The sequence below is a fragment of the Aythya ferina genome, assembly GCF_964211825.1.
Source record: "Aythya ferina genome assembly, chromosome: 3".
NCBI classification, from domain to species: Eukaryota; Metazoa; Chordata; class Aves; order Anseriformes; family Anatidae; genus Aythya; species Aythya ferina.
Window position 1 is genome coordinate 109201105 of NC_140298.1, and position 25080 is coordinate 109226184.

The 25080-nt window shown below is 36.5% G+C and overlaps 1 protein-coding gene across 1 annotated transcript in view; it reads right to left on the reverse strand.

Moving 5' to 3' along the window:
* LOC311434838 (uncharacterized protein) overlaps window positions 1-25080 on the reverse strand; it is a 90439-nt gene that overhangs the window by 14585 nt on the left and 50774 nt on the right. Inside the window, exons 3-4 of the mRNA XM_084515338.1 lie at window positions 21242-21351; window positions 18101-18205 (exon numbers count right to left, since the gene is read on the reverse strand). The gene's annotated coding sequence lies outside the window, so the exon portion shown is untranslated. The remainder of the gene's footprint in view (window positions 1-18100; window positions 18206-21241; window positions 21352-25080) is intronic.

The window sequence follows — 25080 nt, forward strand, 5'->3', positions numbered from 1 at the left end:
CATTTTTATTAGACACCTAGGATTTTAGGGATCCGTGATATGCATAATATAAAGACTTTTGCTAAGGTTATGCAAGTTGCTTTTGGAACAGGATCAAAACATAGTCCAAAGCTCCCTACCCCCTTTCTTACAGAACTCCTGTTATTGTATTTAGGTTTGGATAAACTTTTCTCTGGAAGGTGATTGCTCACAGCAGTTAATTTTAAACTTTCAGGCTTAGATCTGGCTCTATGTGTGTGAACAGGCTGTCATCATACATTCCAGGTTACTCTCAGAAATGAATGTGTCTTTCCTCAGTGTTTCTCAGTGCTGGGGTGTCAGACATTCCTTCTGCTCTGCATTAATCCAATTACTAAACACCTGCAGACATGCAATAACAGTTTTTGTGCCAAGTCCCTTAGAAATGGTTTTACAGGAGAATGTAATCTGCTGTCCTGCTATCAGGAGTCGCGTTACACACCTGCCAAGTCCTGAGCTGAAAAATAACAACCAACGTTCTAATTCATTGCAAGAATGTTTGGGGGCACATTAAAGAGACAGAATGACATTCTTCTTAATTTTACTGCCATGGAATCCATTAAATATTTTGAACTTGTAGTTAATTTTATTAAAAGCGAATTTCAGTTCTAAAATATTTACAGTATGGCATGATAAAAACAGGCTTCTTATGGCAACTTAGGCAAGTTCCAAAAGATCCATTAAAAAGAGAGCTGCTTCAAGAATATATATATTGTCATTCTAATTCTGTTCTTAAGGTTTTATCTGATAATCACCAAAATGCACTTCAAAGTGGAATTCTAAACTATGAAATAATTTGTTTTTCTTTTGCCTTCTTTATACTTTTCCCTAAAGGAATCCTTTTTTCCTTGTCTGTTTTTAAATGGGTTCTTCTCTGCAGATCTGAAACAAAACTTATTTCCAAAAGGAAAGACTTTTCAAGGAATGAATATTAGTTAAATGCCAAAGAATAATACAATAGAATGAAACAGATTTAGTAATATGAGTCAACTGCTGACTGCACCACAAGTTTTAGTACAGCTTTGGGTAGGTCATTTCATGCCTTTGCGGCACAGCTTTGTTTGTAAAATGCATATTCATGAATCATAGAAATGTCAGCGTGAGTAGTAAAAGAAATTAGGACTTTCCTAGAAAGCCTCTCTGTGTGTTCTAGAATTGCTACATGAAAGATAAGTGTGGTTATTTACTAAGCTAAACTGCTCATCTTTTCATCTGTAAGACTATTTTTATGCACCCACATGTCATCTTATTCCATCAGCCTCCATTAGGTTCAATTACAAGCGTAGGAATGCAAACAATGCAAAATTATTTAAATGATACAACAATTCCAAGCATAAATTTGAAAGAAAATCTCTATAATAATCTGTAAAATTGTTATCCCTGTTTATCTTGGCAAGGAATATGCACCAGTGATAGTATGTGCTCCATTCAGGAAGAGAAATTGGATTTGACCGGAGTCACCTGCAGTTTATAGCACTACACTCACTGCTGAGGGCTATACATAATATCCTAAGGGGTCTTTTGCACAGCTGTAGACAAGACAGCAAGAGACCGCTAGCCAACAAAGAGCATTCCAAGGCTACAGCCCTGTGTACTAACCCTTTCCAACTAACTTTACATTCCCCTATCCCATATGTAACCTTCATCCCCCCACTTGAAACAGGCAGTCTGACAATAATAATAGTAGTCACAAGAAAATGTAACCTCTGTCATACTAATAATTTTTGAAAACTTAAATGCCCAGGATGTGATTTTAATTAAAATGCACACTGCTTGGCTTGTCTGTTTCCAGGAGAAGGTTTTTCTCTCACAGAAAGAAGGTGATCCATTATGCCTATTTGCACTCCCATACTTAGAGGTCAGTCCCATCATTACACAGCCTGATTTGTAGGGAGCACATAAAGTGCTATATAAACATGGAAATTAATCTGTTTTGCCTTAAGTTTGGTTTTGCCCAATAACCTTTGCATGAATAGTATTTTGGAATGCTTAAAAAAGAGGATATTTTTTACTTAGCAGCTACAGTAGTTATTACATTTTTGCACTGTCTATTTTACAGCCTCTAGTAAGAGGAAGATATTTCTAATAATTACCTGACTATTATAGTTCACATAAGGCTAATACATAAGAATGGTGAGGTATGACTTTACAAGGGGAAGGACCAACCTCTTCCTTCAGAATATACCGTGGAGAAGCACAAACACAGTTTTAGTTCTCCACCCACCAAAGTGTAGCTGGTTCTAGGCTTGGGTATTTCTTCCTTAATAAATTTTTGTGGTTTTATATAACATTTTCCAGACTTTTTTTTAGTCTTGTTTTACAAGAGAAGATCCATATTCTCATGTACTTTTTGGAGGAGTAGGCATTAACTACGATCTGTGTATGTCCATGAGCATAGGTGAATGCACAATCAAAGCCTTTGGAACAAATCTTGAGTACTTTAGGTTTGATGCAGTACTGCAGAAGTTAGAAAACTCATTTTTTCCTAAGCATACAAAAACTTTGTATTTTTCCTTTCATAAAAATGCATAGCAAACTCTGTCCCAAGATGTTCATGATGTCATGGAAATTCTAAGAGATTGACACTGGAAGCTCAATATCACATAATACTATACTGGGATCCTCTCTCAAATAAAGGATTTGGTGCTTTATTTTATAATCAAGTGCTTTTCCTCAGCCCTTCCATACCCTCTATTCTTCTTCTAAAGGTATTGCTGTTCACTGCAGTGTCAATGCCACATTATCCAGTACTTTGCACATAAAAAAGCTCTATTTGTAAAGAAAATATAAAACATTGTTATGCATTTTCCAACTAATATGCATTTTAAACAGTCTCAATATTACATTTGCATGAGTAATTACTATATTATGGACTTTCAAGGATCTATATAACTTGTTGTTTTATTGTTTGTTTTTCCAGAGGCAAGCACAATGCCCAGTCCCCTTTCCACAGAAGTCAATGAGAGTCTTGAAACTTCAAGAGAAGGAAGGTCTGTCCCACGGAGGGTCCCATATTGCCTAAAAATTACATTTACATTTTGTACAGAGGAAGACCCAAATGTCCCATATGTTGGTCTCATGCTAGGTTGACTTATTTGACGCGAAGGTCAGCCTAGTGTACAAAGAGGAAGGGAGCAAACAATATGTTTGCTTCATCCCTGGGAGAGGAAGCTTGTTTCTAGGAAGTAGATCTGTATTTTTAATTTCCAATAGACCTAGCATCTTTCAGGAGTTGTTCCATCTTGGAGCCTTTACAGCCTTAGCGTGTGTCTTCGTGTGCTTTTTATTTATTTATTTATTTATTTTTAATTTTACCTCTTTTAAACAGAAACAAAATAAAACAGGAGTCTCATATTCTGTACTGATGGTGTACTTCAGAAGATGATGAAAGATATGAGCTCCAAAACAGGCCACATCCTTCTCCATCTATTGTCAACACTACAGTGTGAATTGCTCAGCCACAAAATGCATTTCAAGGATCTTCCTTCCCACAATATATGTGAATGTGTACATAAACACATAGGTACATCGTTTATTATTATTATGATTATTATTATTAGTGTGTGTGTGTGTGTGTGTGAATCAGCAGGTGTATTGGAGGACATAAACTTTATACCAATGGACTCTTTCCCCCTAGGAAACAGTTCCCTTTCTATGGCGGTCCATCAAAACATTCCCTCAGGTACTGAGTAACTTCCACAGCTGTGCTGTCTAAATGGCACAGATCCTTCCCTAGTCTTCCCTTTGCCTCCATAGAAGCAATAACGAACTGGGCATGATAGAAAATTAGATGCATTTGTCAGGCATTGGAGAGAAAATATACAGATAAGAAATCAGTTTGCTGTTAGTGATTGTTTTTGTTGCTTGTGTATCACTTGACTTCTTACAAATTGTGTATTGGTTATAAGATCAAAACCAAAATAAGTGTGAGATGTATTTTTTCTTATTTCAACAGACAAAGGCAGTAGTTTAATATTTCACCAAGAAAAAGAAAATCATTGCTTTGATCACCTGCCTTTTTTCCCCTTGCTTAGAATTGGGCTCAGGCAGAAGGAAAAATATTTAAAGCTGCTATCTTACATCAGAGTAAATCAGGTAGGACAAAGACTACTAAATAATCCTCACATTCCAAAGGGTAAGGTTTGCCAAATAAAATTTGTATTTATTTGCAACAATGCCCTGATGCCAGGGTTATTAGCTGAAAGAAGACACACATTAAATGCTGAAGGAACTGGAAAGATAGAGCACTGGAAAGCTGTCAAGAGAACAGATCCAGCCACAGGTAACCAGAATCTATGCACAGAACTGGGAGGTACTATAATCTCTCTTAGGCTTGTCCTCTTTCTTTGAAATCCGTCATTTACCACAACACATTAATGTAATGCATCTAAACTATGAGGGAGCAAGTTTCTACCAATCATCTTCAGCAGCATCTACTGAGATTTTGTACCTTGACCTCTCCTTTTCTGCTCTTCATGGCAGAAGATTATGACTGCCAGTGTCCCAAAAGATTTACCTCAAATTTAATTCTGCATTCAAAACAGACAAATTTTGAAGGCCTCCCTCAAAAAAGTCTTAAAATGGTGAATGCAAAGGCAACCTAAAAAGACAAGCTCTAACACACTTTCATGTATTTATACTACAAAATATCCTAGAGACATGTACTATCATTTTTAACCTATAATATCATGCAAATTGCATATTCACTGTACACTCACTGTCCATGTTAATATCTTAGTCTTCACTTGTTCAACACAACTTTGTCCCTGTATCTGGCTTAGGTGAAGGAGAGGAGCTGAAAACCATAAAGCAACTTTAACAACTTAGAGAAGTGCATCACTTTCGCAGAAGCTGTCACTGAAAAAATCAACATCATATGATACACAGATGTGTCAGTGATCCACCTCAGTCAGTAAACTGAAGGAACAATTGAAAACTTGCAAGGATAAAGCTGTGTTTAACACCAGCATTGAAAGCAAGGTTCAGCTCTAAACACAGTTCCAGATATTAGATATTACACCAGCCACCTGAGGATTAAGCAAAGAGGTAACACTTTCCAAAATGTTGGAATGTTTTAGAGCATTTCAGAAACTTTACCCAAAGTCAAAGAGCTGTATCAGGTCAGCGAATATTATGTACATGACATTTTGAAGAGTATTCACAAAGGCTCACTTTATCGTCACAAGATTAGTCTCTCTAGACATCCTCTATAGTGAGAGGAGCAAGATGGACTTCCCCAGAGGGCCTTTGTAAGTGACTCTATTAGACTAAGTTAACCTTTATGAATACCTCCTTTCAATGCAAAATAAACACTATATTTGGATTACCTCTCCTGATTTTCAGACCAACTCTAGCCATAAATCTAAATGCAATTCACAATGCAAGTCATGTCACAGTACCTCCTTCTTGGCTTGAGCCCAGGGGTTCTATGCTAAGTGGTTGGTTAAGTGCTTTGCTGGAGCACAGCCACGTTGCTCTGCACCTTACCGGATGCAGCCCCAGATGAGTATGTGTGTATCTGTATACACAGGATCATCTCTGAGGTCATCAAGGAATTAAAATTAGACAGTCCACCTACCACAGCCCTTTGAGCTGTGATCCTCTCAAATTTTACAAGCTAAACAGGATCAAGCTGGGTCATGTAAGAATCAGAGACATATAAATAACCCTAGAGGATGCAGGGAGTGATTTTAATGATATAGAAGATAGCACTTTTTCTCAGTGCACTAACACTGAAACACAAGTCAGATCCCCCAACCAATTGTGACCAGAAAAGAACCCACAAACAGTTGAGGAATGGGAAAAGAAAGAAGGGAGATATGTTCATTTTAATGTTTTAGCAGGATTCTGTTATAAGGTAACTGATACAGATAACCAAATAATATAAATAAATAAATAATAAAGTAAAATTTCCTACCAAAAGTCAAAAATAGATAAATGTTTTCCATTTTAACAATCAGAATATTAAAAAGTATTTTTCCAAATTTTGGTATAACCTTTTCCCATTTTTTTTTTTTCTAAACAAAAATATCATCAAAAACCTATATTTTTAATTAACAGGCAAACATGAAAAATGCCCTCATGTATTCATATGAAGGAGGGGGGAAAGTCATCCCAACTCTAATGATAGTCCCTACATTTCCAAATTGCTTAAATGGAATAAACAGTATTCACATCTTTTGGATCCAGAGAGTATGCACAATGGTGTTGGGCTCTTTTCAATTACTGAATTTTATTACTTTTTATTTTTAACTCTGAAATTGAGCAATTTCAGTGCACAGAAGCAGAAGTCTCACACTACATTTAGCAGGTTGCAAGTCATTTGGGGATACCAGTGACTGGAAAACACCAACACATAGTACCATATATTTATACCATGCAATACAGTCCAGCCATAAAGATGATGTCAATTTATTCAGCCACAAAAAGCCAATATTTTTAACCATTTATGTTTAATTCTTCGGTTAGTGGACAAAGAAGGTTCAAGCAGACAGATCCAAGGCTCAGAACCCAAGGTTTGCCACTCACTATTGACACATTGGGTGTTCTTGCTGGCACAGAGGACAACAGGTTTCCTAGCACAGGCCTCTCCACTGAGCACCTAGGCAAAGCATGCTCCCTGAAACGTCTACCCAAACCCAACTGCTTAGAATGCAATGCCTCTCTGAGGAGCTCTTCAGAGGGGAATTAGAGCAGGGAGGAAACTGATGCTTCTCCTGACAACTTTTCAAACAACAGCTTTGGTTTGTAGGCAAGTGAGAGCAGATCAGCGTTCAGTCTGTGCAATTCTTGCACGCCGTATCTGCCAGCGCCATCTGGTGATGTCTACAACCTCTCTCCTCCTTGCCTGACCGCCCAGGTGAAGGTTTCTAGACTGCTTTCCTCCAGCAATATTACAGAACTGGGAACAGATTTAATTACTCGAAGTTCTATAGTGGACCTAAATGAATTAATATGTTTGGCTGCCGGAAATGTCCCTGCTATGTTTTTTGTACCATCTATTGCAATCTTTTTTTTTTTTTTTCAGGAAAATACTGTTGGCAATATATTGCTTCCAAACTAAAAGAAATAGCTGACAGAAATGGATTAATTTCATGAAGAAACCCATGCTAAATTAATAGCAGCTTATCTTTTTTCTGGATTTAAACACAAACAAACAAACAACAACAACAACTGCAAATGGCTGCCCAGTTCACTCTTGAACACGGAAAGAAAAGGAAAAGCCCAAAAGACAAACTTATCTTCAACTCTCAGGAAGCAGATGAGAAGGCCAAACACATTCTGAGACTAGATCATGCCTCCACTGCATGGAAGAACATTCAGCCACTGATGTTGGTGTGAGCTTGTGGGTTTGGGGAACTGTCTATCTGATCGCTGGTGTCAGCCACAACTTAGGGTGGATGGAAGTGAGCATGGATATCCATGTGTCCCTGAAGGAAAAGAAAGCAAAATCTGACTATGCAGGAAAAAAATAATAATAATAATAAAAATTTAAAAAAAAAAAAAGAAAAATAAATAATTTAAAAAAAAAAAAAAAAGTAAATGAAAAGGGTGATGAAGTGAATGAAGATTATATTGCAGTAACAGTAAGAGCTGGATTTCATAAAATCATCAGTTCGTAAGTTCAAGGCTTGAAACAAGGCTGTTCAGTATAGCTTAGATACAGCTCCAAAATGAACAGTAAAGAAAGGGCATGATCATTGCATCTTTGCATTTTTCTCTCTCCATTAATAAATATTGGTATGTGGAATATAAATCTGGGAGGAAAACAATAAAAGTAAATAATAATAATAAAAAGGCATAACTGCAAAAGCAGTTTCTTAAGAACATTTATCTACCTGGTATGGTATACACATAATAAAATCTAAGTTCAGTAGAATAAAATAATTTTAAAACAATCTATCTGTGCATTCAGATGCGTTATAGGTTGCCTTAGATATGTTAAGGAAGAAAGCTATTTTCAGGGAACCAAGACTTGCAACCTGAAACAAAATAAAGAAATACTGTGGAAATCCCTTTTAATTAATCCAAGAAAGCATAATAGTAATAATATTTATTATTTATCCATGATATTTTATTGTTTAAACACAAAAAAAAAAAAAAAAAAAAAAAAAAACAATCACCAGAGTGTTTGAAGCATTCCCTAATTAAGTCCACTCAGGTTTTCTAATATTTAAGTGTTCTTACTGTGAATGAGTAATACAACTCTGACAAAATATATGAAGAGAGTTGCAAAGTATAGCTTCTGATGAACATGTAAACTGCATCATACTCTAGGACTAAAAGTTGGAGATCTGATCAAGTTCACCTAAATAAACCCTGTCTAAATGTTCTGGCCTTAGAAAAGCAGATTTCCCAGGTTAAGGTGTTATTTTTCCTGACAGTACATAAGTCACACAGGCTCTCCCTCTAGAGGCATTCAAATGCAACTATTCTTACTACAGATTGTACAGGAAACTCAGGCATTTCTAATAGGAGGCCTGGCTACCTCGAATTTAGGAGCAGGCTAGCTGGCAGAATTAAGAGAACCATGAAGAGCAATGGTAGAATGTTCCTGAAGAGCTAAAATGACATTTTACTGCACAAGTCATAGCTTGTTTGCAAACACATTTCTTCACTATGGTAACTCAAATATGGTTGCATTGGACAAGGGAGGTAGGTGCTATAGGTATAGGTAGGTGCTCTCCCTTGCAGAGACCTTCTAACTCCTTTCAAAGATCTTTTGAGGTCTCCAGAAGAAAATGAGATGAGAAAGACAAAGTATTAATTTCATTCTTTTGGCTTTGTTTGAGACCATTCTACTAGGCTGAAGCTCATTTTGCCCTCCTGTAAAATTTGTACAGTTGGTCTGTGGGAAATCAGACTCCAACTGTTTTCCAGTCTAACCTCTGGCATTGGTGCTACTCCAGTCTTAGCTTTTACCTGTTTTCTAGAGCATGCTGGAGTACTGCAGGCTGCCCTTCTCAATAACATGCAAGGAAAATTACATTGTTTTCTCTTGTCCATTTTATTAGGAAAAAAATACAGCTCATCATGATAAATGCTTGACATTTGTAAACTTTTTTTTTTTTTTTTTTTTAATTCTCTGTATCTATTCCAAAGGTTTTTCACCTGTCTTAGCACTGATTTTGTGTCTTTCCTTAGGTGGTTTTTGTATTTTATTCTATTTCAAACCAAAGGTGTGGGGTTTTATTTTGCATATTTGTTTGTTTGTTTTTCCCAGGCTTCTTATCGTTGAACCAGCTGAGTCATGAAAGAAAATCCCTGAGACATCTGAGGTGCATGAGAAGCCACCACTGCCCTTCCAACTCTTTCTGCATCTCTATATAACTGCAGTTTATATTTTGTGTGGGGCATTCTGCATTAGACACATTTATGTGAGTGCAGTCCGACTTTGTGGTTGCTAAACTTGGTGTAATAGCAGGTGAAAGATTCTCATTTTGACTAAGAAAGCTATTGTTACCAATGATGAGCATGTCATTTCTGGTGGTCCAATTACACTCCAGTTGCACCAACATGTTGTGGCGTCCTGTCTGTTGCTTCTCCAGGAGACAATCTCCCTAGTTACATTCTTTTTCTAAATTTCTTTATTATTTTATTTTATTTTATTTTATTTTATTTTATTTTATTTTATTTTATTTTATTTTATTTTATTTTATTTTATTTAACTTTTACTCCATTCTTTCATATACATATATATAGAGAGAGAGATTTTCCTATTTTTAGTTTTGGTTAAGAAATGTAGCTGAAGTACTTTAGAGAGATCATCTCATGCATGTCAAAAAAAATCAGCCTTTTTTCTGATAGGTTTGCATTTCATGGTTTGCTGACATTTTTTACATGAATGATACAAATGTTGTATCATGAGTTTACTCTTGATGGTTGTTATAGAATCTACATGGCAGAGACATCATGAATATTCCAAAGTGAGAAAAAATTAACTATTAGGTATCATAACTCTTCAGAGGAGAGAATCATGTATTCTCCATTAACTAATTATGAACATATCTCAAATTAAGCTTTTCTATGGTGTCTAGTTTCATTTTCAGCTGAGTTTGCACCACAGCCTTTCATCATCAGCGTTAATAAGGCCTTTGTCATTTACACAGCTGTCTGCCTTCACAGTGCATGCTGGAACTTCATGTCTGAAAGATATCTGAAATGTGGAAACAGTCAGCAAATTCAAAAGTTATCAGAGGGGCATCATCAATTATGCACACATTTAGTCACAGGTTTAGGCAACCCTAAAGTATTTGCCTAAGCTGCCGAGGATGTCCCTGGAGAAGGATAGGAAACCCCAGAATTTAAAAGGGAAATCCCATGGGTTTAACCTTATAATATTCCTACCTTACTTTCCTGACTGGGCAGTGTACAGGTTTGGGCTTCTCCTGAGGTGTCTGTATTTTTATACTATTATTAGTATTAGTAACTTATAGTATTTATATTATTAGTAGTAATATTTATAATATAACTAATATTTAATGTACTATTAATATTAAATGCAATTTCTTATAGAATTATTTTTATCTCCTGTCTCTGTAGACTTCTGGTCTGTTCTAGTTCTTAATACATTAACTTCAGTTCCTCAAGAAAAGTGAGACAGAATTTGGACTGTATTGGACTGTCATTGTGTTAGGAAGACAAGCATTATGTCCCAGCAGCAAACATCTCTGGCAGTGCATGAGTGATAAAATTTGCAAAGTGCCTATGGGCGTTTTTTGGTTAAGAAGAGAGCTGCCTACTACTTTGAGATGCCTGAGACTTAGGCAGGAGTTAAATACATTGGATGCTGCCACTTATCGCTCAGGAAACCAATCTAGAAGTATTAGTAAAAAACTTATGTTCTACGCATAATAAGCTTTTATCAGATAAGTGAAAGGCTAACAAGAAATGAGTGATGTTTTTTGAAAGAAATTATAAATATAGAGACTGATAATATAATAATATAATACAGATAATATAATCTATAGAGATTTGATACTGGCTAATGACACATCTACACTGGGGAACATCAGCACGGCTCACAGCATAAGTACTAGCAGACAGCTAAATCCAGCTAAATAAGCACCTAGAACCAGATTTCCCTTCACGTGCTAAATGAGTACATTTCATGAAAGAATAAAGGTGGAAGAGGTCCAATGGGAAAACTTACACTATATGCCAAGTATTTTGGCTGAAGACATTTAAGAATGCAGTGAGATTATCATTTTGTGACTCCCAGATTTCTGTTGTACATTTGTGTTAAAGTAATCTCTTTCCAGATGTACATCTTTTGTTTAAAAGCGTTTATGGCTAATTCTTTTTGATTCACATAAGGATTTGAATGAAGAGAGTAAGTAAACCTGAAGAAATCTTGTGAATTCAATGTCTAGTATCTTTTTTTTATTATTATTTTGTTTTGTTTTGTTTCTAGGTCAGAGGTTTCCATTGTTTGTTTGTATGATAATCTAACTGGAACAGCAGAAGGTGCTTTCAATGAATGAACCACCTGTACAATATTATAGGAAGCAGAAGAAAGATAGCTTTCAACATTATTTAATTGTAGGGAGGGGAGGGAAAGGGAGAGGGAGGGGGGAGAAGGTAAAAGGACCATTTATTTCTTAGGTAACTGGATGACTTTCTGGGAATTGTTTGGGAACACTGGATACAGATATGCTACATTATTTCCTCTCCATGTACACACACAATGTCAGTGAGAATGTTCAACTGGTTCTTCTGTGGCAAAAAGTTAAATTCAGTCTTCAGGCAATCACATTGTTCCTACCACTGAAAATTCCTGTCATTACATGCTCTTGTTTTTGCACTCTGCTGGATTATTATTAGAGCATAGCAAAAGTACTTTTCCAAACCTAAAGTTACGACTGCTCCCTTATTTTCTCTTGTTACCTTTCTCACCTGCTGTTTCTCTTTCTCTCTAGTTCTTCCCTTCCATTGCTAAGAAAAAAATAAGCTGAATCTTCTCCCAATTACTTTAGATGAATAAATAGGCAGGTATCAACAGATATCTATGTATATGTAATGTGAAGTTATAGGAATAACAGGAATCATTCATTTTAAAGGAAGACAAAATGAAATATTTTCCAGAATTTAGTTAAAAAACTAGTTTATAATGCTTTTATTTGGCTTTTGTTTGTCCCTTAAAATCAGCAAATAATAAATACCAAATAGTAATAAAATAATAAAATATTGAAAATAGTTTTAAAAGATACAGTTTAAGAAGTGATTTTAAACCATATTTAAACAAAACAAAACAAAAAGAAGTAAATCAAATGTGCAATCTCTTTCATACCAGAAAATATGTACAAAATAGCACTTTGATTTTGTAAATAGTTTTAGTCAGCCACCATTTTTGTGTGTTTATTCCTGGGTTTCTCAAACCTCAGTTGCTTACCTATGGCTTACTTATTAATATACCTATCTTCAGAGGAATGAGGTTTTTTATCCCTCTAAAACTTAGTTAAACCCTGAGCCTCCCAAAGTCAAAACAGAGAGCTTTGCTGACTTTAGTACATCTACATGATGTGTAGTTATTAAAACTTTGAAAAAAAATATCTTTCTGTTGTAATTTTATTCTTTTTCCTTCAAAAGTATATAATTTATAAAGCAGTTGCTATTTCTGTGCTGGTTGAAAAAAACCTACATTTCTCTCTTACTTTCCCTCATTTTTTAAGCATGTGAATTAGGACAGTTTAGACTGCATATAGTGGTATGATTTCAAACTAGTTAGTGCAACGTCGGCATTTTTGGCAAAGCATCCAGATAGTAAGCTCAAGTTATTATTACTATTGGTACACATTGGTCTGGTGGCCAGCATGTGCACTGGGGAAATGAAGGGAGGAGTAAAACTATCATGGTATGTGACCCCAAACCGTACATTTGGGGAAGGACTCTTTATCAGGGAGTGTAGTGACAGGACAAGGAGTAACAGCTTTAAACTAAAAGAGGGTAGACTTAGATTAGATGTAAGGAAGAAATTCTTTACTCTGAGGGTGGTGAGGCCTAGGGTTGCCCAGAAAAGCTGTATATGGCCTGCCCCTGGAGCTGTTCAAGGCCAGGTTGGATGGGGCTTTGAGCAATCTGGTCTACTGGGAGGTGTCCCTGCCCATGGCAAGGGGGTTGGAATTATATGATTTTTAAGGTCACTTACAACCCAAACCATTCTATGATTCTATGATATGAGTATGTTCCTCAAAGTGCTAAGTACATCAGAGTAGAAAACAGCAAGGGAGTCGAACATAAAGCCTATCCCGTATATACCAGGAGGGCTGCATTTGACTTCGTTGTAGTTACTTCTGATTTACTCAAGTGTCAGTTGGAGAAGAACCACAGCCCATGCTTTAAAATGTTTTTATATGCTCCTCTGAGTACAAAACTTGGAGAACTTTGTGAAAACAAGCTACTGTTGCTGGTTTGCCAGGTAGGCAACCTCTCTGAGTTCTGGTTGAGAGCTGGTCCAAATAAAATGTTTCTCACAGCTATGACTGCATTGCACTAATTCAACTAGAATCAACAATTACATCAGAAAAATGTGTTTACTTTGGTTCTGGGCCATAGAAACTGGGCCCAAATGTGATGTAGAACATATGCCTGTTGTTCTTATAGGGACAAATAATTTTACAGGTGGACCTCAACATTCCTTCCTTTTGCTAAGTATACTCCCTCTGGAAAAGGACCTGGAATACTGTGTTTATTATTTATGGAATTATACTTAAAATTACTTTTTTAAATAGGCAGTGTAAACAGTCACTCAAAGATTAGAAGTGATCAGAATAAACTTTTATTTCTCTCTTTGTTTACAGGTACGTGGCCACAATCCTCACATTAAATATGCATCTGCTGATATGGACAAGAACTGAGATCTTTGCTTACAATGGTGTAAATCAGGATTAAAGTAACCAAAGTCAGTAGAATTACACTCATGTACAAATAACATGGTAGAGATGGAGTTGGATTCTATGATTCTTGTGGATACCTTCCAACTCAGGATATTCTACGACTCTATGATTCTAGATTACAATCAGTCTTGCTCTTTGTTAGCAAACTCATCAAAGAATTGATCCAGACAGCCAAAAGTGAAGGAAAAGACTGTTTAGCCAGACTGTTGGTTCAAATGTCATACAATATCATTTCAGTCTAGAAGTTTCATCTCTACTGCCAAGGAAATTAAACAGAAACATTACATGATTTTTACTTGCCTAAGTTTAGCCATCTTGTTCCAGTATTGAAGTAGAGGAATTATAAATTGGAGTCATGTTTAAAAATCCTTGACTTAAACTATCTGAGAGCACAGGTCTTTGGTTTATTGGTAAACTTTCTGTCATTAACAGAGGTGAATATAAACAATCTGTATGGGATAAACTTTACAGAGTAAATATAAACCACTTAGGGGATACATCTGAATAAGGTATGACATGTACTTAAGCCATTATAATACAGCAGCTTTTATTCACATGAAATAACAAACCACTGGATTCTTTAAATTTTATCTTAAAAATAGAATGCGTGATTTAACACTGAGTAGAAGTGAGTCTGAACTACTGCCCACACTTATCCCATGTGTGAGAGGTTTTCTAATATGGAGTTTTGGGTTTAATCTATTCAGACAAAATAATGAGAGCTGTGCAAATTAATGCTATATCAAACTTGCATCTGCCTTTTAACTTGGGAATATGTCTATTAGAGAGAAATAACAAATGGGGATGTTTAGTTATTATCAATACCATCAGCTCATACAAAATAAAGCAATAAAAACTCATTTAAGTGAAAGAGCTGACCAAGCCAAATTGGAAGAAATAGGGACACTTCTGAACTTCATCTAGAGCCTTAAATTCAAACCAGAACCTATATGAAGTTCCAGAATTGCCAGAAGAGAAGCTGAAAGCAGAATTTCTGATGTTTCAAGAGTGGCTGCTTGCATATTTTTTCCAACCCCACAGTAAAGAGCATATACATTTAAATAACTCACATGGACCTTCATGCTTTTGAGGTTCTCCTAGTTCTCCCACATGTGTAGATTCCTTCCATTTACTTCACTAATCATGTGCAGTAGGATCTTAATGACATCACTAGTATCATAAAGTAAATGAGGGAGAGTCATTAAAGTGCCCAGAGTGAATTTTAAATACTTACCATTCTGTCCAGACCAAATTCTCATTTGGGTTATACTGTGCCTAGCCTTCATTCCCTAAGCAGTTGCATTTCAATGCAACTTGATTTTAAAAATATTTTCACAAACTGCTCAGAAGCACTTCAGCACTTGCTGAAACTAATGGAACAGTCATGAGGGTTTACTGATCTGTAAGTAACATAACAGGAATGTGAATTTTTTCATTGATTTCAAATATTATCACTTTGGGATATCCAATTTTAAGATGGATAAGAACCTTTTCTCTCTTTCCTCGGAGAAAGAACTAAATATCCAGAGAGAACGTGAACTGTTAAGTCTCCTTTGCTTAAGAATCAGAGCTGTTCAGTCTCCAGGTGTGCAGTTAAATAAGCACTAACATGAAGGGAAACTTCTGAGAATGTTGCTCCTTCCTGACAGAAGGTGAACTGAGATCCTCCAGTGTAAAGCACGTGAGAAAAACAATGTTTTCATAACTTATTTGCCACCTAAACTGACATTTTCTACATTGTATGAACTGCAAAATGGCTTATGTGTTGCTGAAAATGTCTTGATTCTATACATGAATGATAAAATTATAGTAAATTATGTTTGTGTGTTTTTATTAACCCTTGAACTGCTGCTGAGCAATGCATGTGTTTGAACAAGAGTTGAAAAGCTATTAAAATATTTGCTTAAATACTCTACTACAGCCTAAAGATTGAGCTCCAAAGCCTCTGGGATTTGTAGAGACACAAGAAAGTTAACAGAAGGAAGTCTGAGAGAGGTGAGTGAGCTCAAGCATATTCCTGCAAAATCCTCCACCTCCCTTATCAGCTTTAATAAACTTGCCTCCTACTTTCTGCTCTTGAAAATCAAAGAACACATGCAAAAAATTCACAGCTATGTAGGCTGTGTTCACAGTAATCTCATACTTGCTGTATAAACGTAGAATCAGTTAAATGTCTCAATCATTTTGGGTTTATTTGTTTGATTTGCTCCAGTTTCACACTTTCAGAGTCTACTGCAGCATTATAGTACACAAAAAGCAAGTCACCTGCATACTATGTAAAAAATGATATGAACCAGGGAACTATGATAGTACCTCTGATTTCCTTTATAAAAGTGAAATATTTTTCCTCCCGTGAGACATATCTTTTCTCATTTTTGCATTTCACATATTTTATCCAGGATTTATCTCATGCCAAACAGTAAAACTGTTCTTAGAATACTGGCTATAACCCAGTTCACTCACTTCTCCCTTCACCTATGCATGAAGTCTTTTATCACTAACATTCAAATGTCAGAATCCCATCTGGTCTCTCTGGTTCAATAGATATTTTAAATTTTGGCATTAAAAAACAAACAAACAAGCAAACAAACAAAAAGAACTACCACCTCCAACAAGACAGATGGAGCCTGTGACCAGGGTTAGGGTGCTTGTGGACAAGGTGGGAGATGTCATTCTAGAAGCCCACAGGGTGAAGGGAAACCTGAACCTCCTGTGCCAGGGGGACACAGCCACAGCTGTATGCATGGTAGAGGCCCTTGTTTGGAGTTCTGAAAGAAGAAAGCCATAGCAACAAGCAACACTTCGTTAAGATACTTCACCTGTCAGAGCATAATGGTGTGCTCTGAGAGGCCTTTTAGCATTGTAATTCCCAAAGGATTTAAGAACAGAGACACCTTACTTCTACAGCTTAGATACGTCCAAACACTAAGTAGGTGACAAGCTACTCAGTGCTGTCAAAACTGGGCTAGTTCTCTGTGTAAAAACAGCCAAAATTCAAGCCCTAGCATTCATCTCACATGAATTTAGACCTCTTCAAAAGATGCCTTCAATGTAGAAATTGACACCTCAGCCAGTCTCTTTCCAGATATTTTTATTGGCAGTAAAGTCTTATCTGCCCTAGTTTAGATATTTACTTCAGGATGAGATTACTGTCACCTCGGAAGTGACAGTTTCCCTCCATGGACAAAAAAAGGAGTGAGCTCAGATACAGATTTCTGTAGTGCAAATGACTATACTTGGTCAGATGAACCCCATCTCTGTGTCTAGAGAATATTCACACCAATAGTATGATAGAATAGTATGATAGAGAATATTCACAATAATAGTATATAGCACCTGGAGGCTTCAAGATGACCACTTTTTGAATCCTACTTGTGTGTGGACTTGGTGTTTAATCCTTTATGGAACATAAAACCTTACTTTCACTAAAGTCAGAGCCTTAAGCACCTTTGAAAATATTAACTTTCTTTCGTTATGGTAGGAGTCACCAGGTGGTTTTGTTAAACATAATCTTATACATTCCTTTTTAGTCTATGAGGAATACATGCACTCTCAAGGAATGTTGTACTATTAGTTTTTGGTGATTCACTTTTATGGGGGAGCTTTTGTAAACAACCAGAGAGTTCAGCCTATCTTATGCTCTTTGATTACATCCAGTTCTTGGTGAGAATTATTTCCTGAGAACTGGAAAGTGGCTTTTGGGTTAAGACTTCTAAATAAGGTTTTGCCTGCATGTAGTCTGTGACCACCTATGTTCAGTAACTATTGTATACAGTATAAATAAATGATTCTACAATATTCTACATCACTGGTTTTTCCCTGGTAGGAAGATGTATAGTATTTGGGGGTTTATCCTTCCTTTCCCAAATGTGCACAACCACCATGAATTTTCATTGAAATCACTTGAACTTAAATACAAAATAGATGTTAATTTGGGATGCAGTCATTTAATATAAGAACCTTCTGAGTCTTAGAATGAATCTGGGTTGTGGGTGGGTTATTTGTTTGTTTATTTTATTTCTTAATTTATAAAAGGAATGATGGCCCACCCAGAGGAATTTTCCCATCAAAATAGTATGAAACAGAATAATGGAATGCAAGATTGATTAGATGGTGTGCTTGTTGGCAATGCATGCATGTACGTCTTAATCTTAATGGATCATAAAAAAAAATCCTTTCATACTTACCATAATACATGTGCTAAATTGTGGGTTCCCAGCCAATGAAAAGAAATATTCTATGATTTCCAGAGATGCAGAGTAAGAATTTCATACAGCACATAAGTGGGGCCTCTGTTTAAATGCATAAAGATAATTTCTTAATTATGACAGTGATACTCATTAAAAAGCTTTCCAATAGTACATACAGTTCCCACACTGGTCTCTCTCCCACTGTCTGACAGACAGACAGCTTGGTTACACATGCTCAGAAATGAGGGTGGAGACCCAGATTCTTGGCTGTCTTGAAGTGGCCACATCCTGCCATCTGCAGAACCCTCATGCTATTGGCTAATCCAGGGAAGAATATTTCTGAGGTGTCTTAGAATATTCCACACCTCCGTGTTAATGTTTATGTAAGGACAAATATTGAAATACCTTCAGGGAAATAGAAAACAATTTAAAATGCTAAAAGGAAAAAAAAAAAAAAAAAAAAAAAAAAAAAGAGGAGAAAGGAGAAAGGAGAGGAAAGGAGAGGGAAGGAGAGGGAAGGGAAGGAGAGGGAAGGGAAGGAGAGGGAAGGGAAGGAGAGGGAAGGAGAGGGAAGGGAAGGAGAGGGAAGGAGAGGGAAGGAGAGGGAAGGGAAGGGAAGGGAAGGGAAGGGAAGGGAAGGGAAGGGAAGGGAAGGGAAGGGAAGGGAAGGGAAGGGAAGGGAAGGGAAGGGAAGGGAAGGGAAGGGAAGGGAAGGGAAGGGAAGGGAAGGGAAGGGAAGGGAAGGGAAGGGAAGGGAAGGGAAGGGAAGGGAAGGGAAGGGAAGGGAAGGGAAGGGAAGGGAAGGGAAGGGAAGGGAAGGGAAGGGAAGGGAAGGGAAGGGAAGGGAAGGGAAGGGAAGGGAAGGGAAGGGGGAAGGGAAGGGGGAAGGGAAGTGAGAAGAGAAGAGAAGAGAAGAGAAGAGAAGAGAAGAGAAGAGAAGAGAAGAGAAGAGAAGAGAAGAGAAGAGAAGAGAAGAGAAGAGAAGAGAAGAGAAGAGAAGAGAAGAGAAGAGAAGAGAAGAGAAGAGAAGAGAAGAGAAGAGAAGAGAAGAGAAGAGAAGGAAAAGCAAAGCAAAGCAAAGCAAAGCAAAGCAAAGCAAAGCAAAGCAAAGCAAAGCAAAGCAAAGAAAGAAAAGAAAAGAAAAGAAAAGAAAAGAAAAGAAAAGAAAAGAAAAGAAAAGAAAAGAAAAGAAAAGAAAAGAAAAGAAAAGAAAAGAAAAGAAAAGAAAAGAAAAGAAAAAAAGAAAGAAAAAGATCTAATTTTTAAGACACATACAATTCCATGTATATTTAGTGCAGAAATTCAGAGTAATGTTTCATTTTCCTACTCCCTCTCTCTCCTCTCTCCCTCTCCCTCTCTCCCTCCCTCCTCCCCCCACCCCTCCCCACCCCTTTTAAACAACCTTGGAGTCTCTTCCAATAATTTTCTCCTGTTTGTTATCTAAGAATTCACATTATTACTTTCCTACTTTTTTTTCCCTACTTTTTTTTCCTACTTTTTTTTTTTCACCTGCCACAGAATCACAGAATGGGTGGGGTTGGAAGGGACCTCTGAAGATTATCTAGTCCAACCCCCCTGCCAAGCAGGATCACCCAGAGCATGTTGCGCAGGATGGCATCCAGGTGGGTTTTGAACTTCTCCAAAGAAGGAGACTCCACAACATCTCTGGGCAACCTGCTCATGTGCTCTGTCACCCTCACAGTAACGAGGTGCCCCCTCATATTGATCTGGAATCTCCTGTGCTTCAGTTTGTGCCTGTTTTCTCTCATTCTGCCACTGGGCACAACTGAAGAGAGATTGACTCCATCCTTTCAACACCTTCCCCTCAGATATTTATCCATATTGATGAGGTCTTCCCTCAGAAGAAGTTGCTTTTGCAATCCACTTCATTTTAGACCTCAGTCTCAGAGCTGGTGTCTTACACCTCAAGACCTTCTGGGAAATAGCACTGTATTTAATCAAAATGAGCCTGGCCAAAAATACAGAGATTATTATTATTATTATTATCATTATTATTATCCGCAGATTATAGTTTCCATGCCATTTTGGTCTGGGAAAGCTTGATTTTGAGGATTGACCTTCATTGTTTCAGAAGTTAATATTTTCTCAATTCAGTGCTAATTTTATCTACATAAATGTTGAGTATTCCATTTTGATCAAGCAAAATTCCCTCTGAAATACATGATGTTTTTCTTTCAACAAGTACCTTTGAGCAAGACACTTAATTAATCAGCACTTAAATTTACAAGAATCACTGATATCTGCTATACCAACAGACTTGGTTTCACTTCCCAGAGGTGAGAGTATAAATCTGTTCCATCATAAGAACTTATGAAGACTACCTTTTTCTGTAATGTAGCCCATTACTTAATGGAAAAATAAAGAGTAATGCGTACAGTTACAAAATGGCTCAGAAAAATGCAACTCTTTATATATATATTAAATATAAATATATTTATATTTAATTTATAAATATATTAAATATATGTTTAATATTTACTTTACTTACTTAATACTTTTTTTCCATGTTTTTAAATGCATGCACCTCTTCTGGACTTGTATTACAGTTTATGGTGTAAAGCTGGTTTGAAAGTTGCCTACTTAGACTACATTGGGGTCCATTCTGCAATGATTGTATTGCATTACAATATTTTTTCTTTTAATACTAAGGTGGTTGCTGGAAGAATAAAAGCATATACAGATTCCTTAATGTTAACTAAAAAGAAGTGAATAAAAATTACATCATACAAAGTGATCATTTAAGGGTTATGTGTTTTGGTCATAAGCTCCAAGCCGTTTCTGAGTATCTGAGTAGTGCTAGATGTCCTGGGCCAAAACTATGCCAAGAACTTTGCTTATAATTTAATAGTAAAAAGTAAAACTAATTAATATAATTACAAATAGATAATTCCAGGTAGGATATCTGTTTCCCAGTTCTAGCTTTGCAAAGAAAACAGCCTTGTCTACAAAGAGAATTACTTCTGTAATTAACTTTATTTTCTACGACTGTTTGGGGTGGGTCACAGGCTGCCTTCATGACCTGAGCTATTAAAAAAACTGGAGATCCCCAGATGGACCATCTCTCTAAAGATTTGGAGGTTGGATCCTAGATTTTCTTAAGTCTTGACTTTCACATACCTATGTGACTTTATCAGCTGCCAAAACTTCATTCCCAACAGGAGGATTTGTATAAACTGCAGGCTGTCCAGTGCTGCCAAATTCTGGGACAAATTGCTCCCTTCAGAGAACTTTTGGATAGGACAGAAACAGAGTAGCCATGATTGATAATTATATTAAGAAATAATAACAATAGTTTATTGGTTGTTTCAGGCCAATAAAGAAAAAAAGAGACTGGTAAAATGTATGAAATATGAATTGCACCTTCTTCAAAAATAATCAGTAAAAGGTCAGGTATTCACAAAAGGTGGTGTGGGGGGAAAAAAAAATAAATAAAACCATTGGGTCCAAGGAACATCTTTCTTTCTCTCTCACAGACAACTGTACACTTCAAAATCCAGTGATACTACAACTACATCTTATTTTGCAGCTGCCGATATACTGTCGGCCAGACAATATATCCTGTAGGGTCTTGTAGTCTGAGTGAATTGTGCTGCAGATGCAAAGTTCATCCCTTTTCATCTGAATGGTTTTTTAACAATAGCCTCTTTTCTCCCCACTACCCAAACAGTAATATCTATAAACTGCAAATTCCCATCCCCTCCCTACAAAACCCCAAGGTATCAGAATGAATGCAGCACACATGGTGCTAAGTGTTTTAGAGCAAGAACATGCCTAATACATGCAAATACTGACATTAACCATTATGAACAGACATGATTTATATGCCTGTCAGCAAAACATCAATCATGACAACAGAGAGTCAGCAGCAATATCAACAACAGTAGCAGGAGTGGAGGGTCAGAGCCAAGATGGGATGGTCCTTCCCAGCCACCCAGGGGGAAGAGAAAGAGATGGATGAAGTAGTGGTAATCCCAATACATTATCTTTTAGGGAAATGGATGATAAATTTTAAAGCATCTCTCAAGCTCAGTTAATGTCTGACATTATTTCTTTGTTAGACATATAACAAAAAGACAACCAGTGGGGACATTTGGAAATGCCATCAGAGAAAGGATCTGGACATATCAAAAACAAGAGAGTTTAAAAAAAAATGACACCAAAGGTATTTAAAAGGATCTTCACAGGAGACATTTTGAACAATGGGAGCTCTGATTTACAGTACAGTACAGATGGCAAGTGTGTTTAACTATGAAACTATTCTTTACCACTGACACAGAAACCAGAGCCAAGAAAGAAACTGCATCAGAGCTATGTTTGTACAGATTGATTGTACAGCTCAGAGAACATAATACCTAAGACCATTCTTTGATAACTAACTTTGGCTTCTAAGTAATCTAGAAAATACCAGATCAAACTAAGAATAGGTGTGGAAACTTGTATTTGGATTTTTTTGGACTTTTGTTGCTGGTAGAAGAAGCCCGAGCAGGTAGATGTTGGCTGAGGTGTCAGTAAAAACAGTGATGTCTCAGGCTCCACTTGCTGTTGGCTGGGACCACTGGATAAAGGTGCCTAGATTTTGCTAATAAATTTATACAGAAGGAAATTTCTATACCTTCTTGGAAAAAATGCAGAACAAATTTTAAACCTAAAATAAATTTCTCTTTTAGATCAGGAGTAAACCATATATAACAGAATTTTTTTCAGCTCTTTGAACAACATGAAAACTGAATGGTTTTGGTGTTTGCTTTATTATTATTGCTGTTACTATCATTATTATTATTTATGTGTGCATAACAAGGTTTGATACTTTATCTATGATTTAACACTCCAGAATCTCAAGGGCAGTAGAATGATATTTATGCTTGTTGAAAAGCACCATTGAATACTTAGAGACATAGTGAAGTGTTCTGATGCAATAAAAACATTTTTGGACTCTGAAAGTCCACCAGTACCAAGTCAAGTCATCTTAATAGTGATCAGGAAGGAAACATTCTCCTAACAGCTTTCATGACCCAGAGAGATGAGACAGGATCACAAAAACAAAACTCCTGAAAGTATGTCTCTAACTCCACTGCAGTGCTAAAAGGTTACCTGAAGAAAGAATTACTTAATTACTTAAGGTTTTGGGTTTTGCATCCATTTGTCATTTCATCATCCTGGTTTGGTCACAAAATGTTCAGTATCTAATTCAGAAGCCTGAGTTCTCAGGAACAATAGTTAATGAAGGAAGAGCAAAATAGTAATACAGCTATGTTGGCTGTATAATAAACTCACAGTCATAACAAACCTATTATTCATGGGTCTCTGCACTATGACCTATGTTGTGGACTAAAAAAAGTAGACCAACTACATCCAGCAAAAATTAATTTCTTTTTTTTTTTTAGGCAACAAACAAGCCCTTATCATCAGTAACCCCATCCTACATTTAATATAGGATCCAGAAATCAAATAGATAGATAGATAGACAAACAGACGGAAGCATGCAGCATCTAAATACTCAGTGAGTAAGCACTACTCTCCCCAACTTTTCACCTGTTCCAAGTTGAAGAAATACACAAGGTTATACATCACAATTCTTCTATGATGTGAGTTTCAAAAAGTTTTGTAGTTGAACCTCAGTTATAAATCTATCTATTGCTTCCACTCTCCCTGCCCTGCCTCATTTTTGCTCTCTTTCATAAAACTGGCTTCATCTGGAGTGTATGTACACTTTAGATATGAGGGCCGTCTCATAGGTTAGGAGCTAATTCTTAGGTTGTGCTTTTCTAAGTCAGCTATGTCTTAGGAGTCACAAAAGCATATATTATACAGTATTTCCAATATTATACTGTAGTATTTCCAAGTAAAGTAGCTAAATTAATGTAATCAGTTGAGCTTTTTTGCCTAAAAAGTAGAAATACCGTGCCACACCTACTAGTATTAACATGTTTTCCTCTTTGGTGATGAAAGATATTCTGAAGACCTAAACTGTCTACAGCTGCGGTGATGGATCTGTCAAGTGAAATAGAAATATAAACACCTTCTTCTAGAACAAAAAAAAAAATGTCTATAATGGTTAACCCCAATGTAACTTGCTTTGCATAAAGGCAGCTGCCTAAGGCACCTAGGAAATATAAACAAAGACTCTTAAGAAGGCTTTCCCTCTTTTCTATCTACATTACAATAAAACTTATTGTTCAGGATTTTTAATGTTAAACTGTTCTGGCAAATCCTCTCTTACATACTTTGAGACTGAGTCTAATAAGCTACTAATTCTTCACAAGGAGATTTTCTCTTTATTCAGTATGTATGAATATTAGCTCTCATCAGTACATAAAGAGTTTTCCTGTTAAGGATTAATTGGTTAAAAATACCAACAAGCTTTCTGAAAGCAAAATGAGGGGTTTGTCCCTATAGCTGCAACTAGGAAGTATAAAGCAAAATAAAACTCCCTGTATCTAACTGCTGTCATTTCTAAGCACAGACATGACCTATTCATTAAGGTGCATTTCTGTTCTCAGCTACACCAAATCTGATCACTTAGAAACAGTAATTATATCTATGTTATATTATATGAACTATGATCTATGTTATGTTACATATGAACTGATATAATCTAATGTTAGTCATATTTGCAGAAGTGGTCCAGTTCTCCAAAGAGAGGAATCTTCATGAAGGGATTACAGGAATGAGCCATTTTGCCTGCACACTGTTTTTGAAGAGATAAAAAGAGACGGAAAACACTCTTAGCCATTTTCTTTCCTTAAAATATTTTAAGCTTCTTAAACTGCAGACTCAATATGTCTACAAAGGATTCAGGCTGAGGCCTCACTCAGCTTATGTTGTAAAATAAATATAGGTAGAGTCAGACTGGAGAGGAGAGGAGAGGAGAGGAGAGGAGAGGAGAGGAGAGGAGAGGAGAGGAGAGGAGAGGAGAGGAGAGGAGAGGAGAGGAGAGGAGAGGAGAGGAGAGGAGA